This window comes from Aedes albopictus, chromosome 3 (assembly GCF_035046485.1).
Source record: "Aedes albopictus strain Foshan chromosome 3, AalbF5, whole genome shotgun sequence".
Classification (NCBI taxonomy): Eukaryota; Metazoa; Arthropoda; class Insecta; order Diptera; family Culicidae; genus Aedes; species Aedes albopictus.
This window is the reverse complement of record NC_085138.1, coordinates 165,261,030-165,273,464: the sequence shown is the minus strand read 5'-3', so window position 1 is coordinate 165,273,464 and position 12,435 is coordinate 165,261,030. Positions and strand designations below refer to the sequence as shown.

At 37.8% G+C, this 12,435-nt stretch overlaps 1 protein-coding gene across 4 annotated transcripts in view; it reads right to left on the bottom strand.

Annotated features, from left to right (window-relative positions):
* LOC109402771 (SH2B adapter protein 2) overlaps positions 1 to 12,435 on the bottom strand; it is a 561,576-nt gene that overhangs the window by 389,465 nt on the left and 159,676 nt on the right. The gene's annotated exons all lie outside the window — the stretch shown is intronic.

Below are 12,435 nucleotides of genomic sequence, written 5' to 3'. Positions count from 1 at the left end.
CTTCCGCAAACTTCAGGAACCTTGTTCGGTTTATGTTGCTGAGCTGGCAGCAATCAATTTCGCTTTGGGGATGATTTCCAACATGCCCGTAGACCATTTCTTCATCTTCTCGGATAGCCTTAGTTCGATTGAGGCACTCCGGTCGATGAAACCTGTAAAACATCCATCTTACTTTCTTACAAAAATAAGGGAGCAGATGGGTGCACTGGTCGAAAGATCCTACAAGATTACCTTTGTATGGGTCCCCTCACATTGCTCAATTTATGGCAATGAGAAGGCGGACTCTCTCGCAAAGGTGGGCGCACAGGAAGGTGAGATCTATGATAGAAGAATTTCACATGATGAATTTTTCCATTTTGTTCGCCAGAGTTCTCTTCAAAGTTGGCAAAATGATTGGCGAGATGGCCAGCTGGGACGGTGGTTACATTCCATTATTCCTAATGTTTCTTTGCGAGTGTGGTGGTATGGTTTGGATGTAAGTCGCAATTTCATACGCGTGATGTCAAGACTTATGTCCAACCATTACTCGCTAGACGCGCATTTACACAGGATTAACCTCGCGTTGAGCAATGTTTGTACTAAGTGCGGTTCCGGTTATGATGACATCGACCACGTAGTTTGGCAATGCCCGGATAATGACGCCTCCAGAGCACTACTTTTGGATACCCTTGAGGCCCGAGGTAGACAACCCTTTGTTCTTGTGAGAGATGTGTTGGGGACCCGCGATGTCACATATATGGGATGTATTTTCGACTTTCTTCGCTCTGCTGGTATAAAAGTTTAATTCGCTTGTGTTTTCTTCTCCAGTTTTTTTTTTCTCTGTTTTGTCCTCTTTGTGTTACCAAGCTACTCCTGGCCATCCGGAAGACCAAGTTCCACAACAAGTTGGTACCAACACCACAAGGCACCGAATTCGCTAGCAAGATGCGATTTACCCCCGGATGAGCAGCAGTGAAACCTTTGGCCCAATCCTTACCCTGTCCATCCCTCAAAATGTGACCTTCTAACCTCGAGCTGCCACGAGTACCCTGGCTTCCACCCATTACTAACAGATATCATTAAAAAGTTATTACTATGTATAGTGTATACTATTAAGTACAAAGAAAGATCTTCGGCTCCGTAAAGCGTTATACGCGATTGAGCCCCAAATAAATGAACTAGATAAAAAAAAAAATAATTTTATCAGAAAATTCAAGAAATTTGGCGTAACATATAAAAAAATAGAGATGTATGTGTTTTAGTTTTTGAGATATGATTTTTTGAATATAGAGAGTCATATAACACAAAGAGAGGATCGATGAAGAGAAATCGAAAATGTCAGTTAGGCCCTAATGAAGAATCTGTGTCGATATCTCGCGTTTAGTATCATACAGGCGTATCTACAATGATCGATTTCTCTTCGTCGATCTTCTCTTCGAATTATTCCAGGAAATACGATCACTATTTGGATGATCTCTCGGTGTGTTTCGGTGAAGAATTATTTACTAGGAATATCATCTTGAGACTGCGTACACCAATACAGCTGATTTTTGGACCAGTAATGGTACATTATATGTAGCTTGTACCATAAAATTTTCATCAAAATCGGTTTAGTATTTGCGGAGATATTGTGAATCCTGAAAACTGCAATTTTAAAATTTTGTACAAAGAGGATTAAAAAATAAGAACACATTTTTACTCTTTTATTTATAGAGCCAGAAATACTGAATCAATTTCAATGAAAATTTTTCTGTGTGTAAAGTATACATATCAAAATGTTGTGTAAAAATTTCATTGAATTTGATCCAGCCGTTACAAAGTTATATTTGTTTAGGTGGTCAAATTTTGTCAAGTCAAGTCAAATTTTGGTCACACAAATTTTTCCATAACTTTAGATTGCGTACACCAAAACAGCTGATTTTTGGAACAGTAATGGTACATTATATGTAGCTTGTACCATAAAATTTTCATCAAAATCGGTCGAGTATTTGCGGAGATATTGTTGAACCCTCAGATCTGCAATTTTAAAATTTTGTGCAAAGAGGATTCACACATTTTTACTGTTTTATTTATAGAGCCAGAGATACTTAACCGATTTCAATGAAAATTTTTCTGTATGTGAAGTATGCATATCAAAATGTTGTGTAAAAATTTCATTCAATTTGATCCAGCCGTTACAAAGTTATATTTGCTTAAGTGGCACCCGGTCAGTTTTTTTCATATTCAAACTGCTACAACTTTGAAAGTATTCATACAAAATGGCTCAAAATTTTACTAAGAACATATTTTCGTAATAGTACTATACTGTAAAATTTTGATAAAAAGCGGAGCAGTATTGGTAGTTCTATGATCAAAATTGTGCTTTACTGACCTTAAATTTCCGAAAATTTACTATGGAGCGCCTTTGTACAAAATTTTAAAAAGGTAGGTCGATGGTTTCATCTATATATCAACCAATACTCAAGCGATTTTGATGAAAATTTTATGGTATAAGCTACATATAATGTAGCATTACTGGTCCAAAAATCAGCTGTTTTGGAGTACGCAGTCTAAAGTAATGAAAAAAATTGTGTGACCAAATTTTGACCGTATCACCCTTTAAAATAACAAAAAACAACCAAAAATCGATCAAGAGAAATCGATCATTGTAGATACGCCCGTATAATACTAAGCGCGAGATATGGTTAATTATGTATTACTATTTAGTGTAGCAGGCTAGCATTGCAAGTGTAGATACAAAGTTGTGTACTCCATAAAATATTGGATGACCTAAATTATCACAAATCTATCATGAAGTGACCTTTGAGAGTTAATAGGTTCATGGATCCTATTTGGTTGTGTAATATTACTATCTAAAACGAAATCACCTTATGTTATTTACAGTGGTTGTTTTTATCAACTAAGCTCCATAACCGCAAGGTTGGCCCATAATATCCCAAAAATATATAACAACGCTTATTGTTCCTTGAAATACTTTGGTAATTACAGTAGATGTAACAATACTTAACGTACGTACAGTTTTGAAAAGTTATTATCATACACATGTGTAGACCTGAAGCCATGGTCTCCAAAGTAGTTTGCTTGATCTGGAATATTTCAAAATTATCTTGGAATGACTCATGAAATACCAAAGGGTTTACAGACAGTTCAAGACCGTTTTGACGACCCTTAATGTCCCAAAGGTTCATAATAATATGTAGTAGACTTCAGGTTGGTCCAGTAACCGCGATTGATTATGCAACGTTACTCAGTATATCAGATATGGCTGCTGTTACGAGTGTAGACCTGAATTTCTGAACTCCAAGGTAGTTTGGCTGACCTGGAATATTGTCTATAAATGACATTTCAGATTTAGGAAGCTTCGCGGGCTAGAAGGAAACAGGATGATGTTATTGTTTTCTTGAATGGTATCAAGATTTCACTATTAACAGTATCTAAGATTGATCATATGTTTTCTTTAATATTTTAAACATTTACCATGATGTTACCTGGCACTTTATTTACTTTTTTATTTGGAGAAAAAACTTGAGTTTTTTCAAGCAAAGCAAAATCAATATCCTTTAGAAGTTTCAGTCAAAGTTCTTTATCAATACGTCTATTTCACATTTTTTCCTGTGTTTCATCTGGAAAATCTTCAATGAATTTCTTTAGAAATATTCCAGTGTTTTCTTCAGAATCCTTACAGAGATTTTAACAAAAAAATATGTATGGGTTATCTAGAAACCCTTCAATAGAATTCCTAAGTAATTCCGCCATGGAAATCCTGCACAGATTGCTTCAGTAATCCTTCCAGGGATTCCTTCAGAAATGCCTTGGAAAATTCTTTATGAATTTTTTTCCAGAGTTTTTTTAGTAAATCTTCTGGACGTTTCTTTAGAAATTCGACATAAGTTTCTACCAGAAAATCTTCTATCGAATTCATTGGAAAGAAAAGATCCCTTATTTCGCTTAGAATATCTTCCATTGACTCCTTCCGAATTTGTACTGTTATCTAAACATTTCTTTAAAATTTGTGCTAGAATTTCTTTAGAAAATCTTTCATGAATCCCTCTATAAATTCCTCCAGAAAACATTAAATTTGGAATTCCTTCAGAAATTTCTTCAGGGATTCCTTAATAAAACCATCTAAGGATTTTTTTTAGAAAATCCCCGGAAAAATAATTAGGTAGTTTTATCAGGGACTTCTTTGAAAATTCTTCCAGGTATTGATTCAGAAATTCCTGCAGACATTCTTGCATAATTGCATTCCGTGATTCCAGCAGAAACTCTTCCAGAGATTCCAACAAAAACTCGTATAGAGATTTCATTAGGAATTCATCTGGTATGGAGGAATAGAGTCCATGGTTCGTCTAATGATTACAGCAAATTTTATTACAGATCTTCTGGGAAATATTTTGATTAAACTTCGGAAGAAACCTTTGGTAGAGTTATTGGAAAATTCTGGTAAAACCAATTGAACTTACCACCGATAATTGGTAACATACATCTTTTTAGGGATTCCTGAAAACCACTGAAACTCAATTGGGTATTTTTGATAATGAAATTCAGTTGAACAAAAAATCCAGAAAAAATACTGTATGATTTCTTAAAGAAGGATTTGCTTAATTTATGTCAGGGAAATGAAGTGTCATTTCTAGTTATTGTGCTAGTCTTGGTGAGATTCTTGAAATGCAAAATGTGTTCGTACCTATACCTGTTAAATAGAAATTTTGGAAAATTTTGAGCGACTTCAATTAAAATTCCTAAAGAAATACACTAATGACAAGCACTCTTGGAAAAAAAAATCGCGTTTCTTATAAACACCAAAGTTCAACTTTCATGAAAAAAATGAATAACTACAAACTTTTGCAAATTAACAATGTTCAATTCAATTGTCGTGGGGAGCCAATCTGGATGTTTGCCAAGGGTGCCATGGGACCACGCTACGGCTCTGCCTCGCGGATTTCAGCAGATTATGCAATGCTATGCCGAAAACACACAATTATCGTTGTAGATTTGAAGAATTTTACTTCAGGACCGTTTGGAACACCTAGAACATCCCAGAATATAAAATACCTTTTGATATTCTTGACAAAAATAGGCTAAATGAATACATATGAACGTAACCATTATCCAAATTTAGAGCAAATGGTATGTCAATTATTTCGTTTCACCAAACTTTATGGTGTACAGAATATTCTAGGTTGTCAATGAAGTCTCAAATACAAATATTCCCATTTCCCTTAATAAGAGACTCAATTTGCAACAACTTTATCGAAGACAGTAGAGTAAAGTGGGGCAAAAATTCGAGTGGAGCAAGAGTTTCTTTTGAAGTTTTTGAGCTCAATTCAAATTATTTCTTTCGGGTATCGAAATTCGCCAATGGGTGCGATGTGGGGTTTCAGACGGCTTTTCACGCTTTCAAGGGAGTTTCAGGAAGAGGGGTTGCTTCAGGGGCGTTTTCGGGGAGTTTCGGACGGTCTCATTTACATAACAGGGGGTCTGAGGAATTTAAGGGTTTGGGAGGCATTTCAGGAAGTTTCAAAGGATATTAGGAGGTTCCAGAGGCGTTATAGAGGTGATTTTGTGGGTTTCGGAAGGTCTCAGGTGCGTTATAACGAGTCCAAGGGGGTTTTAGTAGGTTAGCGAGGCATTTCAGGAAAATTCAGAAAATGTTCAGCGGATTTTGAAGGCGTTACAGAAATGTTTTCGAAGGTGCGTTACTGGGGGCCCGAGGTAGTTTCAGTTGTTTTCAGAAGCGGGTTTCAGAGCCGTATTAGGCGATTCCGGAGAATCTCAGGGCTATTACAGAAGATTTTGGGTGCGTACAAAAAAGCCTACATTTTTGAAAATACTTTTTGGATCTCTGTTTTTCGTGAGCTCTAGAGTTATTTCAGAGGCGTTTTAAAGTGTTTCATAAACGTTTCAGGCGGTTCCAGAAGGGATGCAAAACGTTTCAGATTGATTACGCTTATAGATTTACTGACCTGTTTACTCAAGGAAGCTCTTGGAGATTTTTAAACATCACTTGATAGCACTTGTAAGAGATCCAACTCTTCTGAACACAATAAAATTCCATTTAGGTAACGTTACCTAAATAGAGATTCAAGTGTAGAAGGCCAGGATGGATCAGAGATTGAATCCAGGACGTTCTGCATACAAGTCAGAAACCATAGCTATTATTCATCCAAGTCCGTTTTCACGTCTTCTGTACACTATAAATAAGTATTTCTATTAAGAAGTATTCAAACTAATGTTTTGAATACTTCTAACTAATGTTTCTGCAGAACTAGACCGCCCTAACGTAGAGCGTCAGGAAGGTACGCATCATTGAGAAATGCATGGATTTGGGCAATTTATTTGCGGCACATGGGGCCAGATTGGTGCAAAATATGATTACTCAGTGTACAAAGCAACTCTTGTACACTCTACGCCGCAGTCTAATGGGCAGTCACTATTGAATAAATAAAGTACTCAAACGAGTCGAGGTGCGTCTGGCCGCAGAAGAAACATAATTTCGGTGATTCGAAGTATATGTACGCAACGGACCGATGATAAGCACATTTCACGCCCGCAACGCAGCTCAAGCACCAAAAGTTCGCAAACTTCAAAATGACGGGACAATTTCTTATGGGCGGCGCGGCGATGTTTATTTTCAGCGAACATGAGAGGGACCATCAGAGCAACAAAAAGGGGGGAAAGTATTGAGTTTTTAGCATTTTTTTTATTGCGGCTAGTGACTATGGGGAGCTTGCAACATCAACTTCGTGAGCCACTCATTGTACTACGGTTTGTTAGTTCAGCTTTTAATGTCGAGCTGCCGTATCATGTTACACCGCACGACATGCCTGCTTATAGTTTGTTGGTCGCCGCCGGCAGACGGTTACTTTTCGTAACTGTTTTTCGGACGGTTTTTGGGAACCTCTGTGCTGCGGCGTTTTGTCGAGAAACGCGCAAACTAGCCGGGAGGGACTTTCTCTTTCCGTTGCATTATTTATGACGAGAGGTATACCTAGTTGTTGTATTGTTTGGTTCTCATTCTGAAGCCTTTTAAACGTGACGGTGACGCATGGTTATATAATATGTAGATGACGATGAGGCCTACACTCCCATTCAATTATGAACTCTCTTCATTGACTTGCGTGAAGTTATTTTTGAGTAGGGTATTACATCTGATGGAATGGGTTGCATGGTTGCAAGTTACAATGTTGGATTTGTTTGAACCATATAGATAACTAACCGCTGATTATAATTGAAATAGAGGCGATTATTTTTGGAAACAAATCAGGTTAGGCCCAGGGGGTTTTAAACCGTAATAAAAAAATCCGAGCACTCTCAGCAAATCAATACCTAGCTCTTATAGTGTAGTCTAGCAGAGAAGAGAAGGGCATCTTAGAAAAAATCGACCACACAAAAAATGATGAATGTTAGGCGTGAAAAATCGACTCGATTTATTTTGTTTCTGGCCATTTCCGTTGTTTTCGAGAACTATGAAAATAATATGGTATAAGTACAAATGGTTTTAGCACATATAAGCTGTGATATCACATTATTACAAGTTATTATCAATTGTTCTAAATAATTCTATTCATATAATATATTTTGCTCCCACTTTTGGATCATTTACCCTTATTACGGTTTAAAAAGATAGATATCTTTGGTTTGGATTTGTCCCCAAAGTATTGACTAATTGAAAAAAATCTATTTGCAAATAAATCTTTAAATTAGCGTACCTGTCTCAAAAATACTTTGCTCTTTCATGTCAACACGGTTGCAATTTTCCGTGTAAAAAGTGTGACTTCTACCGCTAGGTGTCGATGTCGCGACCAACAGCATGCAATTTTAATCAATTTCTGAATCCGGAGATGACTTTCTTTTCTCTGAGTCTAGTCTACACATAGGGTAGCGAGCCACTTGGGCAGTGGTTGGTATTTTGGGCACTTTTTTGCTATAAAGCCTGTATCCGCAATAATCGGGACACAGAAATACAGCTATAAATCTGCAATAGATACATTAAAATTGCTCAAATTTGGCCTAATAGCATCTTAAGATGTGTCCATTTCACCTACAAAATTTCATGTGAATCGGTGCAGTATTTTTTTTTAATTTAAAAAAAAACGATGCGCTATTAACAATTTTATAGTAGAAACATGCATTGGGACTGAACGTGGTTTTAGCCCCTCAGACAGCAATTATTATTATTATTAAGGTACACCGGGGCAAGTTGAAACGGGTGGGGCAAGATGAAACAGTGGGTTTACATGATGTTTTCTAATGATGATAACAAGTTTGATCGCCATAACACATAGTTTTTGATTCAAACAATCTTTTAGCGAAGGAAAAAATTCCAAATTGTTTTGAAACCTATTTCAAAACTTCGTGTTTCATCTTGCCCCACCCGTTTCAACTTGCCCCGGTGTACCTTGTTATTATTATTATTATTATTATTATTATTATTTATTTAACTTCAAAATTTTGAAAGAGGGAAAAACCCCTTTGAGTGATTTCTTAAGTGCAAAAGACAGCAAATATTCAGCACCCTTCATTGTTTCGTTTGTACTATTCATAGAAATATACCAATAATCATCAAGTTTTGCTGGCATAATATGCACGTAACGAACTACCTTCTGTGAAAATTTCATGATATTTGGCAGAGAAATACGAAAGTTTTGAATAGGAAAATATCGCACATGAAAACAACGAAAAATTTTCTAACACTCACCCCTATAAAAACCAGTAAGATCCAAAATTCCTTTAGGCATTTATTCAGGAACTCCAGAGATTCTTTCAGAAATCCATCAAGGGACTTGTCCAGGAATTTCTCCTTCGTGAATTCTTCCATGGGCATCTTGCATGGTTCAGATAGTTTCTTTTTCAGGGATTATTCCAAGAATTGCTTCAAGAATTCCTCCCACGATTCCTTCAGAATTTTTTACAGATACCTCTGCAAGAATGCATCGACGAGTTCCTTCAAGAATTTTTCCATAGCTTCCTTCCTTTCATATTTTTTTCTCCTATAGACATTCATCCAGGAATTTGTTAAGAAAGCTTTCCTGGGGTTTCCTAAGGAATACCTCATGGGATTGCTTTCGAGATTCCTCCAGGTTTTCCTTCAAGAATTGCTCCAGAAATTCACCCGAGAATAGTCTCTGTGTTTCTTTCAGGAACAACTCCAGGGATTATTTAAAAAAAAAATCCTCCAAGGATTCCCCCAGGAACACTTTTTAGAATTCCTTCAGGAGTTCCTCTTGGAATTCTTCCAAGAACTCCTCCAGGAACTAATCCAGTATTTCCTCCAGGGATTGATTAGGGATTCCCTTAGGAATGCCCCTAGGAATTGCTTCCGAGATTCTTCCTGGGGTTTTTTCAGGAACTGCTACAGGGATTCCTCAAAAAGTTCCTCCACGAACTCTTCTGAGAATTCCTTCAGGATTTCTCCAAGGATTCCATCTGCAATTTCCTTAGGATTTATATCTGGAATTTCTCCAAAAATTTTGTTCAGGGATTCCTCCAGGAATTATTCCAGGGATTTCTCAGGGAATTGCTACAGGGATTCTCCTAAAAATTCATCCAGGGAATTATTCAGAAATACCTTTATAGATTCCTCAAAAAATCCTCCAAGAATACTTCTAGAGATTCCTCCAGGAGTATTTCTAGAGATTCCTTCGTTAATCTCGACGGGCATTCTTCTAGGATATCTTCCAGGAAATCCTCCAAGAATTTCTGTAGGGCTTTACTCGGGAGTTCCTTCTGTGAATCTTTCTGGAACAACTTATTTTAAAAAATCCTCCAAAGATTCTCCCAGGAACTCTTTTTATGGTTTCTTCAGGAATTCCTCATTGTATTTTTTAAGGAACTCTTCCAGGAATTGATTCAGTACTTCCTCAAGGAACTGTTTAGAGATTCCCTTAGTAGTTCCTCTTGAAATTGCTTCCGAAATTCCTTCTGGATTTTCTTCAGAAACTCTTCTAAGGATTCCTCCCGAGTTTGTCCACGAATTCCATTTGCGATTTCTTCAGGAAATATTTCTGATATTCCTCTACGAATTCCTTATGCGATTCTTCCTGAAATTCTGCTAGAAATTCCTCTAGAGATCTCACCAGGAATTCCTCTGGACTCTGGAGATTCCTTTAGAAATTCTTACATACAATCCTCTGGAATATCCTCAAAGAATTCCTACAAGATTTTTTCAGAGATTCTTCCAAGAAATCCTCCCGCATTTCTTCAGGAATTCATTCAGAGATTCCTCCAGTAATGAGTCCAGGATTCTTCCAAGAATTCCTGCAGAGATATATCCAGGAATTCTTCAAGGAATTCCTCCAAGGATTTTTTCCAGAGACTCCTACAGGAATTTCTCCTAAGATTTCTCCAGGAATTACTTCAGGGGATCCTCCAAGAATTCCACCACGAATTCTTCTAGGCATTCTTCAAGGAAATTTTCCAGGCATACTTCCAGTGATTCCTCCTTGGATTCTTGCAGAGATTTCTCCAGGAATTTCTTCATGGATTCCTCCAGAAATTACACCAGGAAATCCTTTAGGGGTTCCTTCAGAAGTTCTTCCGGGTTTTTCTATTTGAATACCTTTTGGAATTTTTCCAAGAGTTCCACCAAGAATTCTTTCAATTTTTCCTCCAGGAATGGCTACTCCTCCAGAAATTCCACTAAAATCTTCTCCAGGAACTTTTTCAGGGATTTTTCCTGGGATTTCTTCAGAAATTCGTTCGAGGATTTCTCTAGGACTTCCTCCAGGAATTTCCCAGGGGATTTTTTCAGAAATTTCTCCCAGAGCTCCTCTAGAGATTCCTCCTGAAATTCATCCAGAAATTGTTGAAGAAATTCCTCCAAAGATTCCTTCTGGAATTCCTTCAAGGATTTCTCCACCAATTCCCAAAGGAGAACCTTCAGGATTTCTTCCTGGCATTCCTCCAGGATTTTATCCAGGAATGTCTTCAAGAACTCCTCCAGGAAATTCTCCAGGAATTACCCCAAGATTTTTTTCAGGAATTCTTCCAGCAATTTCTCTAGGATTTGTTCCAGAAAATCTCCTGGGAATTTTTTTTCCCAGAAATTCATTCGAGAATTTCTCTAGAAATTCCACCAGCAATTCCGCTGAAAATTCCTCCAGGAATTTCTCAAGGGTTTTTTTTGCAGAAATATAAAAATAACAGAAATAGGAACAGAAATCTCTTAGAATTCCACTGGAGGTTCCTCTTGATATTCATCCAGTAATTCTTTCAACATCAATTTCCACAAGAATACCTCTAGGAACTCCTCCATTTATTCCTTCTGAATTTTATCCAGGATTCTGCCTAGGAACTTCTCCAGGAATACCTCCAAGAAATACCCCAGGAATTTCTTCCGGGATTCCTCCAGGAATTTCTCCAGGAATTGCTCCTGGCATCCTTCACAAATTATGCCAGCAATTCGTCTAGGAATTTTTCCTTGAAATCCTGTAGGGATTTCTTCAGAGTTTCTTCCAGAAAGTTCTCGAGGAATACATTGAGGAACTTTTCAGAGATCCCTCCAGGGATTTCTAAATGAATTTTGCAGGGATATTTCCAAAGATTCCACCAGGGAATCCTCTAAAAAATCTTCCAAGAGTTTTTTCAGGAAACCCTCCTGGAATTTCTCAATTGATTTTTTTTTCAGAAATTTCTCCAGCAATTCCTCCCAGAAATCTGGAGATTTTTGCCAGGAATTCCTTCCGGAATTCCCCCAGGGCTTGCTCCAAGAATTCATCCAAGAAATTTCTCAAGGAATTTCTCCAGGAATTCCTGCTGGTTTTATTCCAATAATTCCTCCAGAAATTACGCCAGGTATTTGCTCAGAAATTTCTACAGGCATTCCTCCAGCAGTATCTTTAGAGATTTCCCCAGAAATTGTTTAAGGGATTCCTCGAGGAATATTATCAGGGATTTCTACAAGTATTCCTTCAGAAATTTCCCTATGATTTCCTCTGGGAATTGGTCACGAGATTTCTTATGCAATTTTTCTAGGGATTCCTGCCAGAATTTTTCCAGGAATTTCTCCGGAATTTCCTCCAAGGAATCCTCCAGAAATTTATCTAGGATTTTGTAAGTATTGGGTAGTCAGTCGGGAGTACTACAGAGACTCCCCGACTCAATGGCCTCAGGGTCGGCACGTTCACTACACGTTACTCGCGGGCAGGTAGTTCTCACATAAAATTGAGGAAAACCACAGCACATTTACACGTTACAACAGTTTATTGTACTACAACTTTCTTGGCTTATTCCTGGCACTCTCATTCCCACTTTCTTACAAACTATCTGACCTTTTCTGTTGCGGGGCCCCTTCTCCTTCTGCTCCACCACCTCTCCTTCCTCGTCTCCAACGGTGACTCGCGTACGGGCGTGGATCCTCGGCTCGCTATCCACGGTTCCAGGGGGTGGCTTATTCGGACTCTGTGCTTTCACTACTCGTTCGCGTCCTACCGATATTGTAACGGATCGGTCTTC